Source organism: Chlorocebus sabaeus, chromosome X (assembly GCF_047675955.1).
Source record: "Chlorocebus sabaeus isolate Y175 chromosome X, mChlSab1.0.hap1, whole genome shotgun sequence".
Lineage (NCBI taxonomy): Eukaryota > Metazoa > Chordata > Mammalia > Primates > Cercopithecidae > Chlorocebus > Chlorocebus sabaeus.
The window spans coordinates 84,598,620-84,622,232 of record NC_132933.1 but is presented as its reverse complement, the minus strand read 5'-3'; the positions used below and the strand labels follow the sequence as shown (position 1 = coordinate 84,622,232).

General features: G+C 38.9%; 1 protein-coding gene and 1 long non-coding RNA gene across 5 annotated transcripts in view; one reads left to right on the top strand and one right to left on the bottom strand.

Moving 5' to 3' along the window:
* Positions 1-23,613, bottom strand: part of OPHN1 (oligophrenin 1) — a 374,614-nt gene that overhangs the window by 187,359 nt on the left and 163,642 nt on the right. The gene's annotated exons all lie outside the window — the stretch shown is intronic.
* The window catches only part of LOC140710861 (uncharacterized), a 41,264-nt gene that overhangs the window by 2,964 nt on the left and 14,687 nt on the right, over positions 1-23,613 (top strand). Inside the window, exon 2 of the long non-coding RNA XR_012091959.1 lies at positions 20,251-20,350. This is a non-coding gene — a long non-coding RNA (uncharacterized lncRNA). The remainder of the gene's footprint in view (positions 1-20,250; positions 20,351-23,613) is intronic.

Below are 23,613 nucleotides of genomic sequence, written 5' to 3'. Positions count from 1 at the left end.
TAATTTAAATGCTCAATACAGTTGTTTTTAATCTTTCTTGTTTATTGGTCAATACATCTAAATCAATGAGCTTCCTTTCTACATACTGAACTGTGTCCCATAAATGTGGATATATACTGACTTCATTGTCATTTCATTGTAAAATATATTTTTTAACCCAAAGAATATTTACCACTTTGTTAGTTCCCAAATATGGAATGTTTTAATATTTATCATTAATTTTTAATTTTATTTTCTTATGGTTACAAAACATACTCTGTGATATAGAATCTTTTGAATTTTTGAGGCTTCCTTTATAGCCTAATGCATAGTTTATATTTGTTAATGTTGTCTGTGTACCCAAAAGAACATATATCTCTGTTTCTTGGATACAAAGTTCTGTGTATTCTATGTACATAGAATAGCTCAAACTTACTGTATTGTTAAGATTTCGATATTGTCACTTATTTTTCCTGGGCAATTATTATCGGTTTCAGAAAGGCAAATGTTAAAAAGTTCCAATGAAACTGCTGTTTTATCTACTTCAGTTCATGTTTCACGAAAATGTTTGCTATACAATGATTAATAATAGCAAAGTGGAACAAAAAAATTAAAAACAAACTAAATTATAATTCATTTATGTAATGGAACATTATGAGTCATTACAAATTGTAAGAGAAAATAACATTCACTGACCTACAGGGGTATCCATGATATTAGTGAGTATTAAAAAAAATCACAAAACAGAACACTATATGATCACATTTATATAAAATTACACACAATTATGCACATATATTTGATAAAGGTCTAGTATTCAAAACACAAAATGAACTCTTAAAACTCAACAATAAGAGGCGTGGCGCAGTGGCTCACGCCTGTAATCCCAGGACTTTGGGAGGCTGAGGCAGTCAGATCACCTAAGGTCAGGAGTCCAAGACTAGCCTGGCCAACATGGAGAAACCCTGTCTCTATTAAAAATACAAAAAATTAGCTGGGCATGGTGGTGAACGCCTGTAATCCCAGCTACCTGGGAGGCTGAGGCAGGAGAATCACCTGAACTCGGGAGGTGGAGGTTGCAGTGAGCCGAGATTGTGTCATTGCATTCCAGCCTGGGCAACAAGAGCAAACCTCCATCTCAAAAAAAGAAAAAACTCAACAATAAGAAAAAAAATGAGCAAAACTTGAATAGACATATGGCCATATCACAAGATATAGAAATAGCCAAAGAATACATGAAAAGATACTCAACATCATTAGTTATTGGACATGCAAATCAAAATCACAATGAAATATGACTTCACAGTTATTAGGATGTCTAAAATAAAAAATACAGAAAATAGCCTATAATCCCAGAGCTTTGGGAGGCCAAAGGATTGCTTGAAGCCAGGAGTTCGAGACCAGCATGGTGAGACCCCCATCTCAACAAAAAGAAAGAAAGAAAGAAAGAAAGAAAAAAGGCTAGATGTAGTAGCACATGCCTGTATTCCTAGCTAGTCAGGAAGCTGAGGCGGGAGGATCTCTTGAGCCCAGGAATTCAAGGCTGCAGTGAGCTATTATCATGCCACTGCACTCCAGCCTGGGTGACAGACTGAGATCCTGTCTATAAAAAAATTAGAAATGAAAATTGGAACCCTTATGAACTGATGGGAAAGTAAAATGGTACAGGCACCCAGGTAAATATTTTGTCATGTTCTCAAAAATGTAAACACAGAATTACCATATAACCAGGTAATTTCCCTCCAAAGTATATACCCAAAATAATAGATAACAAGCACTCAAGCAGATACTTGGTGACCAATGTTCCCTGCAGTATTCACAATGGTCAAAAGGTGGAAAAAACCCAAATGTCTATCAATGGATAAATGGACAAAAAATATGTGGTATATACACAAGATAGAATATTACTAACCCGTAAAAAAGGAAGGAACTTCTGATACATGCTACAACACGAACGAACCTGGAAAACATTATGCTAATTCAAATAGGTCAGACACAAAAAGAGAAATATAGTATGAATTCATTTATATGACATATCTAGAACAAGAAAATTCTTTTTTTTTTTTTAAGATGGAGTCTTGCTGTGCTGCCCAGGCTGGAGTGCAGTGGTGCGATCTGGGCTCACGGCAACCTTTGCCCTCTGGGTTGAAGTGATTTTCCTGCCTCAGCCTCCCATATAGCTAGGACTACAGGCATGTGCCACCACACCTGGCTAATTTTTGTATTTTTAGTAGAGACAGGGTTTCGCCATGTTGGTTGAAGTCTCAAACTCGTGACCTCACATGATCTGCCCGTCTCAGCCTCCCAAAGTGCTAGGATTACAGGCATGAGCCACCAAGCCCAGCTAGAATAAGAAAATTCATAGAGAAGACAGAAAGTAAATTAGACTTTACCAGGGCTGGGGAAAATGGGGAGTCATTGCTTACAGGGTACAGAGCTTCTGCTTTGGGTGATGAAAGGGTTTTGGAAATATTTGATGGTGATGGTTGCATATCACTTTTTTTGGGGGGGGGGGTTTGGCTTTTAATATTTTGCTTCCTATATGACATTTATAGTTTCAAGATTTGTTATAAATTATTTTTTAGAAGAGCAAAACAACACTGAGACTTAACACCATAAATGTTTTCCTAGGGCACAAACACACACATTTTTCATTATTATGTTGTTCAGAAATCCTAAATCTTTGACAGAGTAGCTATAGGTCATTAAGCAATTTGCCTCCCTATTCTGAGACTCAGTTTAGCATTTACAAAATGAGTGAGTTAAAATAGATAATGTCTAAGTTTCCTTTAATGTTTTTAAATGTTAATTGTGGTAAAGAACACAAAACATAAAATTTACCATCTTAATCATTTTTAAATGCATTGTTCAGTGGTGTCAAATATATTCGCACTGTTGTCCAACCAATTTCCATAAATTTTTCATCTTGAAAGACTGAAACTTTATACCTATTAAACAATAACTCCCCATTTCCCCCCTTTGCCCAGCTCCTGACAACCATCATTCTGCATTCTGTGTCTAAGAATTTGACTTTAGATACCTTATATGGGTGTAATCATACAGTATTTGTCTTTCTATGACTGGCTTATTTCCTGCATGCTGATAATCAACCATATGAAAAAATAAAATGTGACTGACTGCTTATTTCACTTAGCATAAAGCCCTCAAGTTTCACCCTTGTTGTCACAAATAATAGGTTTCCTACTTTATTAAGGCTGAATAGTATTCTAATATGTACACACACCACTTTTTTTTACCCTAGAACTTAAAGAATAATAATAATAATAATTAATTAATTAAAAATAAATAAATAAATAAATAAATAAACAAAATAAAATGGAAAAAAAATTATAAAAAAAAGAAAATGTGGGCCACACGTGGTGGCTTACACCTGTAATCCCAGCACTTTGGGAGGCTGAGGTGGGCGGTTCACTTGAAGTCAGCAGTTCGAGACCAGCCTGGCCAACATGGTGAAATCCTATCTCTACTAAAAATATAAAAATTAACTGGGCTTGGTGGCACATGCCTGTAACTCCAGCTACTCAGGAGTCTGAGGCAAGAGAATCACTTGAACCTGGGAGGCACTGGTTGCAGTGAGCCAAGATTGCACCACTGCACTCCAGCGTGGGCCACAGAGCGAGATTGGATATCACTTTTAATATAATCAATATTTCTGAATTACAAACTTAAAATGATTAAAATAGCCAATGTTCTTATATATTTTTTTTATTTATGTATTTATTTTGACCTGGAGTCTCACTCTGTCACCCAGGCTGGAGTGCAGTGGTGCAATCTCGACTCACTGCAACCTCCGCCTCCCGGGTTCAAGCAACACTCTTGTCTCAGCCTCCCGACTAGCTGGGATTACAGGCACCTGCCACCACACCCAGCTAATTTTTGTATTTTTGGTAGAGACAGGGTTTCACCATGTTGGCCAGGCAGGTAGGTCTTGAACTCCTAACCTCAAGTAATCCTCCTGTCTTGGCCTCCCAAAGTGCTGGGATTACAGGTGTGGACCACCACGCCTGGCCTGTTATATATATTTTAGCTTAATAAAAGCCATTTGGGCTTAGGATCAAATAAACCCAAACTCAAATCTTGGTTCTATGAATAACAATAATTTTGTGACCTTTAAAAAATTAACCTTACTAGCTTCAGATTTCTTAATCTCCAAAATAATCACAAAAATAACATCATATTTTACTGAGTTGTGTGAAGACTAAATAAAATATATGCACGTAATGTGCTTATCACTGTATCTGTCCGATAAACAAAAGCTATTATTATTAGCAAAAACATATAAATTGATCATATCATTCCCTGCACTTAAAAACTTCCAGGAGTCCACACTGCGCTTAGGATAAAATACACAGTTCTTACTACGACCGACAAAATCCCCTGTGATCTGGCCTGGGCCTACTTCTACTGTTGTATCTTAATACCACTCTCTCATCAGTGTTCACTTCAGACACAATGGCCTTCTTTTAGTTCCTTAGACAAACCACTAAGCTTGTTCCTACCTCAGGACCTTTGTGCGCTTGCCATGGCTAGAATACTCTTTCTCCAATTTTTCTCATGACTGACTTCTTTTCAATGTTCAGGTCACACCTAAAGTGTCACATCTTCAGAGGCTGTCCATTATGACTCCTTCTAAAGTTGCCCTAGACCAACTCCACCCCCACAAGTAATATCAAATCACCCATTTTACTGTCTTCAAAGCATTTATTGCCTTCTGAAATTATTTATCTAATTATTTGTTTAACACCTGCCTCCATCCTCTGGCACACCACTAAAATGTAAGATCGACATAAGCAGAGACTTCATCTGTCCTGTTCATTGTACAAGGAGGTGTCAGGTACAGAATGTGGCCAAATTAACATCTGTTTAGTGAATCAATGAATGAACACATGAAGCAAATTTGCAACCTCGGTGCAGAACAAGCATGAATTCCTATCCAAATATGTCTATAACATCAGAATACTGGATCAACTCCTTTTATTCTACATATTCTGAGTAACTTTTTCAAGTAAAAACACATTTTTCTAATATAACTTTTATGTAATACTAGAAATAGTTACCACTTACTAAGTATTATTTGTAAGTTGTTATGTTAAGCATTTGATATGCATTACCTCTTTGAATCCTCATACAAGCCTGTGAATGTTACTATTCTTATCCCAATTTTACAGAAGAGGAATAAGCCTGAGCCTCAGAAAACGAACTGTTCCAAAGTTACACAAGCTAATAGAAGTAAAAGAAATGGAGATTCAAACCCATAAGTGACTCTAAAGCCCTTACTTCTAACCTCAACAATATACTAGGTTATATACTAGGAAGGGGCACTAATCCATGTTCAAATTCTGCATTTTCCATTTACTACCTATGTTACCTTAAACAAAAATCTTAACCTTCTGACTCTCAATATTCCCAATATAGAAGCAGATAACCTTGTGAATAAACCACCATGTATTTTATAAGTAAAGACACTAAGGAAATGCTTTAAGGACACAGCACACCCCTAAATGAGATCCCACAGACACCAGGTATAAGACAGTACCAGTAGACTTAACTCAGTACCACGTATAAACTCTTTAGCCTCGTATTCAAGGCCCTGCAGTCTCACGCCAATCTACTCTCCAGTTTCACCTCTTGCACTTCTTATATGAAACATGTGTATTCTAACCACACCAGATAACTATATGTTCCCCAAATATGCCACACTTTTTCATACTGTGCTTTTTCTTCATATGATTTCCTCTATTTAAAACACACTTTCTCAAAGATTTCCTTATTTAAATAGTAAGGCATTTAGCTGACTGGTTTCTTCTTTCAAAAGTGGAGTCTACTTAATTTGCTCATATAGGTCTACCCTGGCTCTAGTTGCTGAGACCAAGTCTACAATGAGGCAGGGTGGATTAAGAACTCTAGCCCCATACACTAGATTTACTGTCATGTCGATGTGCCTACTAGCCTGACTCTGACTCTGTGTCCCATTTGAAACATCAGGATTTCTATCTGGTTCAGAATTCCCAGTCTCTACCTTGCATACCACTTGAGTGCCAGATGAATTTTGTGTGAGTCACACCTCCATTGATAATCGTGCCCTCTAGAACTGGATCATATTTGGTTATGGACAATCTTTATTTATTTATTATTTATTTTTGAGATGGAGTTTCACTCTTGTCACTCAGGCTGGAGTGCAATGGTGCGATCTCAGCTCGCTACAACCTCTGCCTCCCAGGTTCAAGTGATTCTCCTGCCTCAGCCTCTCGAGTAGCTGGAATTACAGGCGTGTGCCACCAGACCTGGCTAATTTTTGTCTTTTTAGTAGAGACGTGGTTTCACCATGTTGGCCAGGCTGGTCTCGAACTCCTGACCTCAGGTGATCCACCCGCCTCAGCCTCTCAAAGTACGGGAATTACAGGCGTGAGCCACCGCGCCTGGCCGGTTATGGACAATTTTGACACTTGCCATTATCCCCTTTCTGCCACCACTGAACTAAGCACCTTGCTCCCTGCTAACAAACCATCCTGAGGTAGCATACTTCCGTTTTAAAATAATGTCAACTCTTGAGTTCCTATTGCTACAATGTGTTGACTATCATCATTTAGCCAAAAGTGTTATGCTGTAGTCTCTCCAGGCCTTGACAGTAAGAATGGAGCTCTGTTTTTAGTACAGGAGGGATTTAAGTATGTTGCTATATGGAGGGAGAAAAAATAAGAAAATACAAGGAATGGGATAAAAAACCCAAATGAAGAGATCATCCACGGGCAGGAGAAGGGCCAGGATGTTTTCTGAGATGAGAGATAAAAAGGCAAAGATAGATAAGGATAAAGAGGAGTTTTGCAGAAGGCTAGAAAACGAGTGAGTTGATGGTTGCCCAGTGGCACAGAGGAGACAAGAAACCATGGCCTTGTGGCTAAAATAGTTAGTTTACATACCTTGTAGCTCGATAAAGTCAAGGACGGTATCTTATTCAACTCTATCCCTAGGGCCTAGCATTGAAATAGGCGAAAATGGGTGCTCAAGATATACTTGTTAAATTAAAACATAATGTAATACAGGAAATCAAACATGAGTACAAAGAAAAGAGAATCTGTTATTTTCTGAGTAGCTCCAATATACTATGCATAGTCTAGATATTTGACCCCTATTTAATGGTCAAAGTTGCTGTATAATAAACTTTAGTAGTACTATTTTACAAATGAAGAAACTAAACCTCAGGAAGATTAAATATCTTACCCAAGGCAAAAAAAAAAGTAAGAGGTGGGCTAAACTATCTAAAATCTACTACATTCCCTTGCTGCAAAGTATTCCATATCAACTACAGGACTAAGCATACACACCTTGAGAGGATATACTTGATCCCTCATGAGATGTCAATGTGTACTTTGAAAACCTTCCATCTTTGTACAAGCTGAGCCCTCCACTTAGCATCTTTGTACCTCACACTCCACTTCACTGGCTAATTTCAAATCATCCTTCAAGATTCCATACATGAGTCATCTTCTCAATGGTGTTTTCTCTAAGTCTTCCTCAATATCCCCATATCCTATCTTTGTTTGCAGTCCTTCCTGTACTCTCTCTGTGTGCACGATCATATTATAACTCCGACCCCACATACTGTCCTTGTAAATTTGTCTGTCTCCAAAGTAATTAAGGTTGTAGGCAAACTACAATTCTCTCTTTACTCTAGTTTTGCTTGTCAGGCATAAATTTAATATTCCATCATATAGATTCCTTCTCTGTGCTAGCTATAAATATAGTAACTAAGCTTGAAACAGGCATAGACTTAGTTCTGAGGGGAATCCTCAGAGGACAGGCCATTGGAAGTGGCTTTCAACACCCTTATTGTCCACCAAGGACAGGAGATGCATCCCAAAAACCCAATATTCCTTTCAGTTGTAAAAAGAAATGTTGACATTAAGTTATGTGCTAGCCATGTCCTTCCCAAACAGAGTTACAGTAAATCAAGAATAAATTGCCAGGCTGAGCACAGTGGCTCACGCCTGTAATATCAGCACTTTGGGAGGCCAAGGCAGGAGGATTGCTTGAGCCCCAAAGTTTGAGACCAGCCTGGGTAACATGGCAAAAACCCAGTCTCTACAAAAAAATACAAAAATGAGCTGGGCATGGTGGCATGTGCCTGTATTCCCAGCTACTCTGAAGGCTGAGGTGGGAGGTTACAATGAGCCAAGATCACGCTACTGCACTCCGCTCATCTCAAAATTTTAAAAGAATAAATTGCCAATTATTGTGGGAAGATGCAGAGGAAGATATAGAAATAGAAGGCTCCACCGATTGTCCCCCTCCACTGCACTGACACCAAGTTAAAAACTATCTGCACAGAAAAAAATACCTTCATCAGAACCAAAAATCACGTAAGCACTCATAGTACAAAGTACCTGATTGTAACTTCATATTGCTGAAAGGACACTGAGAAGATAGATAAAACAGTTCAGAATTGCAGACACCACCACTCTGCCAACCCCTGGCAGCAGCAGCATGTTTCAGAGAACATCTCTGGCCGCTGGAGGAGGGAGAACACAGCAATTGTGATGCATTGAACTCAGTGCTTTCCTATTGAAGCAGAAAAGAAAACTGGACCAAAAATGGGCAAAAGATTTGAATAGACATTTGTCCAAAAAAAAAAAGACATACAAATGGCAAACAGACATATGAAAAGATGCTCAACATCATTGATCAAAGAAATACAAATCAAAACTACAATGAGATATCATCTCACCCAGTTAAAATGGCTTATATCCAAAAAACAGGCAATAACAAATGCTAGGGAGGATGTGGAGAAAAGGGAACTGATGTACACCGTTGGTGGGCATGAAAATTCGTACAACCACTATGGAGAACAGTTTGGAGGTTCCTCACAAAACTAAAAATTGAGCTACTATAAGATCCAGCAATCCCACTGCTGGGTATATACCCCAAAGAAAGGAAATCAGTGTATCAAAGAGATATCTGTACTCCGATGTTTGTTGCGGCACTGTTTACAATAGCTAAGATTTGGAAGCAACCTAAATGTCCATCAACAGATGAATGAAGAAAATGTAGTATGTGTACACAGTGGAGTAACTATTCAGCTACAAAAAAGAATGAGATCCAGTCACTTGCAACAACATGGATGGCACTGGAGATCATTAAGTTAAGTGAAATAAGCCAGGCACAGAAAGACAAACATCACATGTTCTCACTTATTTGTGAGATCTAAAAATCAAAACAATTGAACTCATGGACATAGGGTATAGAAAGATGCTTACCAGAGGTTAGGAAAGGTAGTGGAGGGATGGTGGAGAGGTGGGGATGGTAAATGAGGATCAAAAATTAGAAGGAATGAATAAGACCTACTATTGGATAGCAAAACAGAGCAAATATAGTCAATAATAACTTAATTATACATTTTAAAATAACTTAAAGAGTATAATTGGATTGTTTGTAACACAAAGGATAAATGCTTGAGGTGATGGATACCCCATTTACCTTGATGTGATTATTATGCATTGCATGCCTGTATCAAAACATCTCATGTACCCCATAAATGTATATACCTACTATGTACCCCAAAAAATTAAAAATAAAAAAATGGCCTATGGAGATTGCTGTGTTTTATATCTGGCTTTTGAGAATTTATTTTATTCTTTTAGTTTAATGTAATGAAATGGATACTGATGCAGGAGCAACTGTTCAACCAAAAGTCTAAGGGTAATTAGCTTTGCACCACTCCATGAGAATCTCCTATAGATGAGCAGCTGGCTGGAGCCCAATTCAGGACAACACAAAATGCCTCGAGAACATCATGTCCAGGCAGCCAGAGCCAATAAGCATCTGTCCTAGCTAGAGGAAGTTAGCATAAATTGCCAAACTTTTAAAACATTGGCTCTGGATCAGCAAATCTCCCCTCTGTGTACTGAGAAGCCTTCTTCTCTGGTCAAATAAAGCTGGGATCACTTGGGCTGGCAAGACCAGCTGTGGAGCTGACAGCTGTTGTCCCTCGCCTCTTTCCACTTGGAAGGAGATGTGAGCTTATATAACCTCCTCCACCCACTTGCACCAGTCCCCGAGGATCCCAGCATGCAGAACAGGCAGGGCTGTGAGCTCTGAGTGAATACTGTATCACTCTTTGTACAGGAGGAGAACTTCTTGTCAGCAGGACATAGTACTTTGGCATGTAACAAACTAAGGCCTTTCTTCACAAGGGTACTCCAGCAAAGGTTTCCTAAATTCTTGCTGGAGTGTCAAGAGAAGAAATAATGAGCGTAATGAATGAGAAATCTAAAAACTATAATGTAAGATTCACCTTCAACACTACAGACAAAATTCAGATTCATGACTATTTTTAAGGTAAGGATAAATGTGGAAAAAGGAGATGGCACAGTTCAGCAACTTCCCAGACAGCCAAGATACATGGGGTCACTGGCTCTCAATCTCTGCCCCAAGGGAAATTGCCTCATTGCTCTTTTCCTGTGTTAGACAAAAATGGCAATGCCAAATTGTCTTACAGACTGCTAAGGAATCAGTCATACAGATAAATCAATCAAGCCTAGGATTATAAACCTTGCAAGTGTTTATAAACTATAAGTTAAAAGGAAGACTTAAAAAGTCATCTTTAAAATGTATAGAAGTAATTCACAGAAATCGAACTAATATTTCAATGCCAAGCATGTTTTATGCACTACCTCATTGAATCCTCACAATAACCCTGTGAGGTTGATATAATTATTGTTCACATTTTAGAGTTGAAAACAAGGCTCAGAGGAGTGAAGTACTTCACTCCATGTCACAGAACTAGTAAGCAGCAGGGTTGGTCTGCTCTGTTCTGATGCCTATGTGCCACGTGGCTAAAGGCGTGGACTCTGGAATCAGATAACCTGGGTTCAAGCACCAGCTCTGCTCCTTTCTAGTGCTTGACTGCGCCAAAGGTATGTCACCTCCCTGTGCCTTAGGTTTTTGTTTTTGTTGTTCTTTGTTCGTGTTTGGTATTTGTGTTTGTTTATTTTAATCTGTAAAACAGGAATAAGTAAGACTCCCTATCTCATAGAGTAGGTTTGAGGATTAAATGAATTAGTACCTGTAGACTTCTTAGAATACCTGGCACTATATGAGCATGATATGAATGTCTGACAAATAAACACATAAAAATATGTTATAATAGCATAAAGACAGAAGAGGCCATGAGTCATATCTAGCCCACTGTGCTGCTTCCAGGAATAACTCCACTTAACACATCACATAGCAACAGATGCCTCTCTAACAGATCTTTGGGGACAGCGATGTTACCAGTTTCCCTAACAATATATAACATTAAAATACAGTTACATGCCAAAAGCACTTATTCGGCCTGAACTTCAGTTCTTCCTATTATGATTTTGGCCTACTTCTCCTTGTTCAGGCCTTTGAAGAACTGGAAAACAGATAAGCATGGTAATGTGGAATGTAGAACTGTAGTAAAACAGCTTTAATTTCATGAGAAAAGGAGGAGAGCTGAAACCTCTCCCAATCCCCCTGCTCAATTTTTGTTTTGTTTTTGTTTTGTTTTGTTTTGTTTTGTTTTGTTTTGTTTTGGAGGTGGAGTCTCACTTTGTTGCCAGGCTGGAATACAATGGCGCAATCTCGGTTCACTGCAATCTCCGCCTCCCGGGTTCAAGTGATTCTCCTGCCTCAGCCTCCTGAGTAGCTGGGATTACAGGCATGCACCACCACACCTGGCTAATTTTTGTATTTTTAGTAGAGACGGGATTTCACCATGTTGGCCAGAATGGTCTCGATCTCCTGACCTCATGATCCACCTGCCTCGGCCTCCCAAAGTGCTGCAATTACAGGCGTGAGCCACCACACATGGCCCCTCCTCAAATATTAACTATTCTTCTAAAGCAATGAAGATTGAGGAATAGAAAAAGAACTCAAAAGTTCCAGTCTTGACTGATTCAACCTAGCTGTTTGAACATAGACTAATCACTGCATCCATTTACTCTACATCCTTATCTAGAAAATGAAAATACAAGATGAAGACATCACATGGACCCTTAATGCTCAAATATCAAGGAAAATGACTTGTTCCAGGTCATACTAAAAAAGGTGTCATGGTTAGGACTCAAAACCAGATCTCCTAACCACAAGGATCTTCCTACTATACCTCTCACTCTCCAACAGAGTATCTTTTCTAGCTCTCATCTTCTGACTTCCTGCTACCACTACTTTTCAGCCAAGGTGTGGCAGATTGAATTATTGTTCCCAAATTTCCCCCTACCTCTTAGTATCCATGTACTCTGCCATGTGACCTTGCAGTTCTGCTAAAGGAAGAATGTATTTCACCTCCGTACTGATGTTGGGGCTTGGTCATATGATTTGTTTTGGTCAACTGAATTTGTAAGGAAGCAATGGTAGGCTGGCTTGGAGCTTAGCTTTGAAAGACCTCACACATCTCTGCTTACCCACCATGCACTTCTGCCACCATCCTGAGAATAATCTGCCTCAGGTGACCCTCTGATGCCTGAAAAATTGAGACACGTACAGCAGACCTAAATGGAACTTGTGGCCTGAGCCAGGCCCCATCGAATCTAATTGGAAAAAAACAAAAAAAACAAAGCTACCTCAGCCAACCCATAGATGTGTGAGCCAGAAATAATTGCTTATTGCTTTATGCTGCTGAATTTTGGGATGCTTTGTTATGTTATTCTTATGATATCTAACCAATATACAAGGTTTTCTGGGGTTCCCAGAAAAGTATTTCCTGGCAATGATAACGTCTTAAAGAACTAAAAATTTGAGCCCAAATTAAATCGCCATACATATCATCAGGCAACATCATCTACCAACAATTTCCCATTTTCCAATGAGAGGGTTTACCCATGAACTCAAACAACAGCTTGTTTAAAGTTCTTATTTTCCTGCCTCAGTTTCCTCATCTGCAAAATAAATGTTACAGTAGGGACTGCATCATAGAGTTGTCAAAAGGCCCAAAAGAGATTCCATGATAAATAATTAATACATATTGAGTGTTTCATAAGAATAGCAATGATGATGATGAATTGGCATCTTCCTTGATACAATCAAGGAGAGGAAAGTAAATGCTTTGAAAACAATATAACAATTTCCTTTTAACTATTAAATTCTGGTTGGGGTACAGGGCTTTTCCCCCCTTACTTGCCTAATAATGCCAGCCACTTCCTAATTGTCAAAGGAAGTGAGAAGCAGCTTTATCTCACACACACACAGGCTACATAAGTAAATTAAAAAAAAAAAATCCTCTGGACATGCATATCCTACTGTGAGCAGAAGCCAGTTTCCTGGGGAGTTTTATTTTCAGAGGAAGTCTGGCTTTGGAAGATGGACCTCCTCAAAAGATTGCTGTGCCTGGTGAAACTGACAACATAGTGCCAGTTGAAAGACAAAATTTTTAAACAGCCGCTTTGGTTAAAAAACAAGCAAGTAAAAAAAAAAAAAAGTTCTATTAACTAAGTTGTCTGGATAAATATTGGCTTAGTAGATTATTAAAATAAAAATACACCCCTTGATTTTCAAAATAGAAATCTGGAGACCCAGCTAGGCTCTAGTCTTAGCTAGTATTAATCATATAACTTTAGAAGTAAAATAAACCATATAGCTCATTATCCTCATTTTTTTCAGATAAGGAAACTATGATGCAAAAAGGTACATCTGATTCTTTCTGAAGAGAAATGGCTAAAGCAGAAATGTGTTAAATGAGGGCCAAGACATTGGGCCTACAAGGTTATCTCAGCATAATTTGAACAAAACTAAAACTCATAGAGCTCTGTCCAAAATATCATATCTATGGAATATCTCTGAAGAACTGGTGATTACATCTGACTAGGAATCAGGTGACCTGGGTTCTGATCCCATCTCCCTCGCTAATCATCTATGCCCCTAGTCAATCACTTAACCTTCTAAGCCTCAGTTCCCTCAACTGTAAAGTGAGGTGGGACTAATAACTTTGAAGGTCTCTTCTGCTGCTAAATGTAAGCTACAATATAAATGGATAGTAATAAGTCAAATTCAGTTAAATTTTTTAAAATTTTAAAACCACAATATGCTTACATCATATAGGCAGAAATCACCGCCATATAAGTTCTCAAAGTGCCTGTAGAAGCTAAAGCAACTCCATCTTGGATGCAAATCTACTATATTGACTTCTGATTAACCTCTGTTCTGGAAATGCCTCTAAGATTTCTACTTTATCTACTGTTATCAATCCTGCCCTTAGATCAAAATAACTTTAGCCATAGATACTGCCCTTAGAAAGATTCACATAGCATTCTTCCCTTTGCCGGGCAGGTCAACTTCAATTGTCCTGCATATTCCTTCCCTGTGGTATGTAAGCCCAGGGTCTAGGGGGTAATGGTGCAGGGATCCACCATCTTGTCTCACTGCTGCCCAAGACTATGGCTTCTATTTGTAAATATCATGAGATATGAGAACATGTTTCTCAGAAACTGGATATGTCAGCTTCTTTCTTAAGTCTCTCAGCTTCCTTAGATTTCAGGGGTAGGTGTACATAGATCTGCTCACTGTGGAACAGTGCTTAAGACCTGTTGGAGGAACAAAAGTGATACAAGAAGCATGAAGGTAGCAGAAGAATGGAGTTTTATTCCTTGCTCTGCCACTAGCTTCCCATAGGACCTAGGAGGGGTCACATTCCCTCTCTGGGTCTTTGAGGCAATCTCTCTTTGGAAGACAAGATACAGTAAAAGTGCCTCTGTGGTTATTATATTAAAGTACTATAGATAGATAACCAGTATTTTTCTCTTTCCTGCCCTTTGAATGTATTCCAGAGGTTCCTGGTTAGAGTCCAGCATCTCTATTCTCAAAAGGCCATTATGAGAGTCACTGTTCATTGCCAATTCAATAGCCACTCTCTTTCTTCCTATTTCTTCAGATACCAGGCAGACAAGCAATGTTCTCCAAAAAAAAAGTAAGCTCCTCTCCCAGGCCAAAGGAGAATTTTAGTACTCCTATTTCTTTTTCCTAAATATTGTCCTAGGAGTTGGCCCATAACTCCACTATTGCCAATGAGTTATTAGGGAAAGTCAGCTGGCAACTTAGGTAAGACATTTTTCTCTTGGATAAAAGACAAAATATGTCATGTGAAAAGAGCCCTTTATGGCTGGGCATGGTGGCTCATACCTGTAATTCCAGCAATTTGGGAAGCCTCGGCTTCCCAAACACCTGAGGTCAGGAGTTCAAGACCAGCCTGGGCAACATGGTGAAACCCTGTCTCTGCTGAAAATCCAAAAATTAGCCAGGCGTGGTGGCGTATGCCTGTAATCTCAACTAGCTGGGTGGGGCTGAGGCATGAGAGTTGCTTGAGCCTGGGAGGCAGAGGTTACAGTAAGCCAAGATTGCACCACTCCAGCCTGGGAGGCAGATAGAGACTTTGTCTCACCAAAAAAAAAAAAAAAAAAAAAAAAAAAAAAAAAAAAAAAAAAAAAAAAAAGAAAAGAAAAGAAAAGAAAAGAAAAAAAAAAGAGCTCCCTCTCTTCCTTTCTGCTTGGGATGCTAACATGTGAGTGTGTAATATGTTGAGCTGTGACAGCCATCTTACGACCCTGAGGTAAAGTCTAAGAGAATCACAGAGAAAAGACCTAGAGGACACTGACTGAAACTTCTAACTGCCTACCTCAAGAGTTCTTAGGTCACCTATCCATACATACATACGATACAGTTAAATTTATACATTAGCGATAGTAAGAGATGAGCAACAATAACTACTAAAATAGCACAACAAAAATTATAATATACTGAAATAAAAGTTATGTGAATATGGATAAAGAAAGTTATTAAATCAACAACAAAAGTTATTGTAGTGTTTGATGGTTAACTTTATGTGTCAATGTGGCCATGCCGCGGTACCTAAACATTTGCTCAAATACTAGTCTAGATATTTACTTAGCAGTAGTTTTTAGATGACATTAACATTTAAACCAGTAGTCTTGCGAATGTATGTGGGCCTCATCTAATCAGTCAAAGGCCTTAGGAGTAAAAAGACTGAGGAAGATGACTGAGGAAGAGGAAGAGGAAATGCCTTTGGATTTGAGATGCAACATCAACTCTTCCCTGAGTGTCCATCTTGCCAGCCTGGCCTACGGATTTTGAATTTGCCAGCGCCTACAATCATAAAGAGAATTCCTTAAACTAAACTCCTCTCTACAAACACACCCACACCCACATACACACAAACACATGCGCGCGCGCGCACACACACACACACACACACACACACACAAATGCCTTGTTCTGTTTCTTTGGAGAACCCTAAAACATGGTATAACGATTTTTGACTAAAAATATACAAAAAGCCTAACTGACTCATTCAATCACTTTGTTCCTGGGCATTTATTATTCCTCCCAAATATCCTAGGAGAGAAAGTCATTACTGAAGTGGCTATGTTGTCTGGGATATAAACCCAGGGTTTGTCATCTCTTGCCAGGAAAATTTAGGAAATGGACACATACGAGGAGTTTAGGAGCAGAGGTTTAACAAGCAGAAGAGAAGAGAAAGAGAAACAGCTCTCTCTCTAGAGAGAGAGGGGTCTCCAAAAGGAAAGGACCTGCTCGCTGTGAATGCACCAGATTTTACAGTCCAGCTTGAGGAGGTGGTGTCTGATTTAGGTAGGGCTCACAGATTGATCAGGTGTGACGTTTACATAGAGCAAGGGAAAGGCTGGTCTCCCCGCTCTAATCTTATTAGGCAAATGAATTATCCTTGGCAGGCACCATCCTGTCTACTTCTTACTGTACACATGGCTGGCAGAGAAAGGATGATGGAGGAGCCACCTCGAACGTGTCTAGTCCCTAACTCCTGACGTCATTCACCCATGCAAGCTCTTAGCTTGCTTGTCTATGTCTGCAGCGCAACTTTACAGGCTGCTCTTTGTTAGAAAATGATTTGAGGCTGCTTTTCATTAAAAAGAAAAGCCTTACCAAGGACTCCTATATCTGCTTACTATCTGCTAAGTGATTTCTTCTTAACTTCTATATTACCAAAGTCCCTGGAATCTTAACATACAGGCACACCTCGCTTTATTATGCTTTGCTTTATTATGCTTCACAGTTACTGAATTTTTTACAAATTGAAGGTTTGTGTCAACCTGGCATGGATCAAGTGTACCAGCACCATTTTTCCAACAGCATGTGCTGACTTCATGTATCTGTGTCAGCATCATTTTTTTTTAGCAATACAGTTTTTTTTTTTAATTTTATATATACATTTTGTTTTAGGCCAGGTACAGTGGCTCACACCTGTAATCCCAGCACTTTGGGAGGCCAAGGCAGGTGAATCATTTGAGGTCAGGAGTTTGAGACCAGCTTGGCCAACATGGTGAAACTCCGTCTCTACTAAAATCACAAAAATTAGCTGGGTGTGGTGGCACACGCCTGTAATCCCAGCTACTCGGGAGGCTGAGTCAGGAGAATTGCTTGAACCTGGGAAGTGGAGGTTGCAGTGAGCTGAGATTGCACCATGGCACTGCAGCCTGGGTGACAGAACGAGACTCCATTTCAAAAAAAAGAGAAAAACACACACACACACAAAAAAGACATAATGCTACTGAACCTTTCACAGACTACAGTACAATATAAATGTAACTCTTTTATGCACTTGGAAAACAAAATTTTTGTGACTCACTTTATTGCAATACTCACTTCATTACAATGGTCTGGAACTGAATACACAATATCTTCAAGGTATGCATTTATTAGAGCTTCCAGAAACCCATTTGCTAATACAAGTTAACAGTTAAGAATATGGAATTACTGTGTTAGAAGGCATTCAATTTTAAGCTTTTCTGGCATATGGTTGAAGCCAAGTAGCAAGAACAAAATTATACCACCCTGTTCAGGATAAACAGAATGGACTTCGGAATTGGAGAGACCAGAAAGACCTGTATTTAAATCCTAGCTCTGCCATTTTGTAGCCTGTGTGACCTTGAACAAGTAGGTCATCCTCTCTGAGCCCTGGTTTCCTCTTCTGTAAAATGGGGGATAAAATCTTCACAGGGTACTATAAAGTTGAGATGGCAGTATAGACCCCAATGCACAGCAGGTACTGAAAAAAAATATTAGCTCCCTTACCTTCCTCTACCAAGAAAATATTTATCAGACCTACACAGTTGCCAATAGCCACAGGTGGCTACATTACCTTAAATTAACTAAAATCAACTAAAATTTAAAATACAGTTTTTTCAGTTACACTAGTAACCTTTCAAGTATGCAGTAGCTACATGTTGCTAGAAGCTATTGTAGTGGAAAACTCAGATATAGAACATTTGACATTTCCTCCAAAAACAGAAAATCCCCAAATTACAATCCAATTTAGGGAGATACATGCTCTTGATTTCCTGTATCTCCTGTCAACTCCAAACATGACTTTGAAGCCAGCTAATATTAGGAACCGAGTTACAAGCTCACAAAAGGAAATCTCATTTGAGCGAGATCACCCTTGTAATTACAAAAACGCTCTCAAATAGTTCAAGTGGAAAGGGCACTGGGATAGGGAGAAGGGGCAGATAACAGTCTCACTGTGGTTGTAGACGGAAAGAGAAAACTAGTGTGTCTCTGCTCTTTGATGCAATTCCCTTCTACTCTAGTGAAGGATGGCAAGGGAGATACAAAAAATATGACCTCATCCTGGGTCATGGTCCATTCTATGTGACTGACAACAGGATAATACTCCCTTTTCACCCTCTACTCTTCAGATTAAATGTGGCCATTATTCTCTTTTTCAGATATAGATTACCTTGTAAAAGGGTAATAACATTACCACATCAGCTGCGTGGGTACATGCCCAGATTGCTTGAGCAAAGGGGTTTACTCTATGCCAGATACTTTGCATATGTGGTTGGTACTAAGTAGAGTCGCTCTGTGTCTGTATAGTAGATTTCTCTTCCACAAGTGACTGCTTCCTTCTCTATATACAGATTAGAGACATGATATACATTTGCTGAATCAAATTCTCTTGCATATTTCTGAACTAACTCATTTTCCTTGGATATGTAGCAAATAAAACACTTTTATACTGCTAGTGATGAGTGATGACATAAATTGATACAACCATTTTGTAGACCAATTTGGTAACACATCTAGTAAAAATGCATAGATTCTACAACATAGAAATTCTATTTCTAAGTATATACCCAGGAGAAGTGTTGAAATATGCACAAGGAGACATGTAAATCACTGTCACAGGAGTATTGTTTGCACTCGCATAAAAAAATGGAAGCAAATGACTCATCCATCAATAAGATAATGAGCATGGCACAATGTCTCACAATCCAAACACGTTGGGAGGCCAAGGCTGGAGGATCACTTGAGACCAGGAATTCAAGACCAGCCTGGGCAACACAGGGAGACCTCATTTCAAAAAAATATTAAAAATGTGTCAGGTTTCAGCTACACGGGTGGCTGAGATTGGAAGACTGCTTGAGCCTGGGAGTTTAAGGCCATAGTAAGCTGTGATTGTGCCACTGCACTCCACCCTGCAACAAAGCAAGGCCCTGTCTAAAAAAAAAAAAAAAAAAAAAAAAAAAAAAGATAATTGTTTAACAAATCATGAGAAAAAAAGCAACATATAAAAGAGCACCTGCAGGTCATTCCTTTTTTATAAATATGAAAATCAGTAATAGCAAACATCTATATGTTGTGTACTATGTGTACCAAATTATTCTGAGCATTTTACACATAATAAGGCATTTTATCCCCACAACTCTATGTGGTAAGTACTATCATTTATCCCATATTATAGATAATGAAACCAAGGCAAAAAGAAGTTAGTGACTTGCCTACACTCACCAGCTACTAAGTTGAAGAGCCAAAATGCAAACCCAGGTAGTCTGGCTCCAGAGTCCACTGTCTTAACCAGCATATTATGTAAAACAATACTATATACTGCTTAGGGAAATTCACCTATGAGATAAAAGGGAAGGAAAGTCATAATAGAGGAAGAAGGTCCATAATGAGGATAATCAGGAGGATAAACCCATAAAGCCACTGCCTCCATGTATGAAGAAACACGGATTGCTGGTGGAAGATGCTACAAAGGAGATACTAAGGTTTTTTAATGTTCTTTTCCATTTTTTGAAATTATAACATATACTCTGAAAAATACACTGTACAAATGTCAAAAAATTTTCACAAACTGAACACACCCATGTCATCAGCACCCAAGGTCAAAACAACAAAATATTACCTGCACCCTTGAAAGCCCCTTTGTGATTCTTTTTTTTTTTTTTTTTTTTTTTCCAGTAACACCCCGACTCTTGGAGGTAACCACTAACCTGGCTTCTAACATCATCATTTAGTTTTACCTGTTTTTGCACTTTATAGAAATGGACTCATATAGCAGGTAATCTTTCGTGACTTTTTTTTTTTTAACTCAACCTTGTATTTCTCAGATTCATCTATTTTACGGTGAACAACAGCTCTAATTCATTTGTTCTCATTGCTATAGAATAATGACAATTTGCCACAATGTATATATCCATTCAACTGGTGACAGGCATTATTAATCTTTTTTAAAAAAATCTTCTAATACGAGCCCCACAAAGCAGGGTTCAGAGTGCAGTGTAGTAGAAACAGCACGGTCCCTGGAGTAACAAAAATCTGTTTTAGTCTAGCTTCTGTTAATAATTATGTGTCCTTCTACAAGTTATTTGGCCATTATGGGTCTTGACTTCCACATCTGTAGGATACAAATAATAATAATTGAAAGGACATAAACCAAGTACCTAGTACATGGTAGTTATTACTGTAAGGCTTATAAAATGTTTGCTACAGACTTGAAAATCACTTATGGATTACTGTCACATAGTTTAATTCTTGAGCACCTTGGCCACTTGATCTTCCCTGCTAATGCATTCTGGTAGCCACTGAAACCCAAATATGGAAATTCAAATTCTTTGAATCTATCAGTGGGTGGTTTGCTGCTGTTTCCTTCCCCTCTTTCCCAGAGCAAGCACTGGCCTTTGGAATGCAGACCAACACTAACACCTTTGTCTTCATCTACATTGTCAGGTTTCTGCCATCTTTGATATGTTTTCAGTCTCATCTACCTCCAGAACAGACCCTTTTCTTAAAGTTCTTTCTGTGATATCTACACATGGATGCGAAACATCATTAAGACTGACAATCCCATATCCTGTCATCAATGCCCTCTTGCCTGCCATCTCTTGGGTGAGAACACACTATATCATAGCTTCCACACCAGCTCCCACTCTCCATGAAGTGTGTTAAATGCAGACTCAGATGTCTTAGTCAGACGATTTGGCCCTGGTCCCACCAGAAACCACAAAAAGGCTCAATTCAGTGGCTGTTCCTCTCTGGCAAGGGCACCCTTGAAAAAGAACTGAAAACATCATACTGTGGGCAACTCTGACAAGACCCAAAAAATATGAATCAAAGGGTACAAATACCCTCCCTGTCATAAGGCTAGAGGGGATGACTGAGTCTTTATTCTGCCATCCCTACCGGACAGTCTAGCATTCTACACTGAGGGATGAAAGACCCATTATAAACAGAGCTGGACTAAGACTTGCTTGTCCTCGCTTAATCTTGGGTCAGAGAACTCAGGGCGGGGGCGGGGGCGGGGAAGTTGCATGATTATAGGAAGGTGAACAGTGGTGAGAAGAATTCTGCAAATCAAGTGATAAAGTGTATACATGGGGAAGGATGCACAAACTTTGCATGTGTTGGGAATTTTTGAGAGGTGGGAGGGATAGGAGTGAACCAAACAGAAATCTAGAGTGGCTGCTCAAAGACGTCTAAACACAGTAGAGAAGAAATTATGAAAAAGGGGCAAAGAAAGGAATTATCCTTCATCTATCCTTGGCTCCAGAAATTAACTCTTATATTAACCCAATATAAGATATGTCAAAATTCAAGGACTCACAGCCAAGGAAGTTGGGTTCAAATTCTGGATTGTCCACTGTTTTATTCCACTGTAAAATAAGTCTATTAATAACATCAAGAAGATTACATTAAGGTTCCAGACTAGAATAATAATGTTATAACCCCTAAAATGAAAAATGAAAGTGTGGCTGATGGGAGTTGAGAGCTAAAATGGTTAAGCAAGACAGAAGTGCTAATATCTTCATGTTACAAAGCTAGAGTCAAAAGTTTGTGAAATAAGAAATAAGAGTCTCAGTATATTATTTAAAATAACAGAAGTAAGCAGTACAAGAAGTAAAATGGTGCTATAATTATTAAACAGTGGAAGAGGGAAAGTAAGGGGGAAGTGTGAGCAATGATCTCCTGTATTCACAGCAAGGAGAAAAAAATTTTAAACTAAAATAAAACATAGTAATATAAACATTTTAAAATATAAAAATAACAGAAGGATGAAACATAAATCGTTAAAAGTGGATACCTCTGAGTAATGGGTAAACATGAGAAGCCTTTTGATTTTCTTTGTAGACTCTGTTTTACTATTTTATTTTTAAAAATATGTCTATGAATATATCTTTTATAAAATTTTAATTTTTAAAATGGAAAAGTTAGCATTATTTTCTCAAAAAGTAAGGATTGTGAAATGGGGTTAGTCTGATGAAACTGCAGGTCACACATTAAAGTTAGAAAAAAACAAATGTCCTGCCGGGTGCAGTGGTGGCTCACGCCTGTAATCCCAGCACTTTGGGAGGCCAAGGTGGGTGGATCACCTGAGTTCAGGAGTTCGAGATCAGCCTGACCAACATGGAGAAACCCCATCTCTACTAAAAATGCAAATAAAATTAGCTAGGCATGGTGTCACATGCCTGTAATCCAAGCTACTAGCAAGGCTGAGGCAGGAGAAGCGCTTGAACCCGGGAGGCGGAGGTTGTGGTGAGCCGAGATCGCGCCATTGCACTCTAGCCTGGGCAACAAGAGCGAAACTCCGACAAAAAAGGAAGAAGAAAAAAGAAGAAGAAGAAAGAAGAAGAAGAAGAAGAAGGAGAAGAAGAAGAAGGAGGAGAAGGAGGAGAAGGAGAAGGAGAAGAAGAAGAGAAGGAGGAGGAGAAGGAGGAGGAGGAGGAGGAGGAGAAGAAGAAGAAGGAGAAGGAGAAGAAGGAGAAGGAGAAGAAGGAGAAGAAAAGAAGAAGGAGAAGGAGGAGAAGAAGGAGGAGAAGAAGGAGAAGGAGAAGCAGAAGCAGAAGAAGCAGAGGAAGCAGAGGAAGAAGAAGAGGAAGAAGAGGAGGAAGAAGAGGAGGAGGAGGAAGAGGGAGAGGAGGAAGAAGAAGAGGAAGAGGAAGAAGAGGAAGAGGAAGAAGAATAGAAGAGAACAAGTGTCCTTCTCATTGCATAAATATACCAACTCCATACAGAAGTTGAAAGACATGTCCTATTTAGTTGAAAACAGGAAGATCTATCTGGTTTAACCATAAGGATGTAGTTTACATATATTTTTAACCAATAGGGTTCTGTTATAAAAGACATGTTGCCCCCAAATTCCACTATAGAAAACACATCCAAGGGAAAGTGCCACTTGAAGCATCAATGCCACTTTAAGAAGTTAATCCTGCTTGAATAACAGGATGAGTTTATACAGAATGTGTTCACTATTAGTTCGGAGCATTATCTGGGTTATTTTGTTCCTTCCTTCTTTGCTTTCATCCTTCCTCCCTACCTCCCTCCACT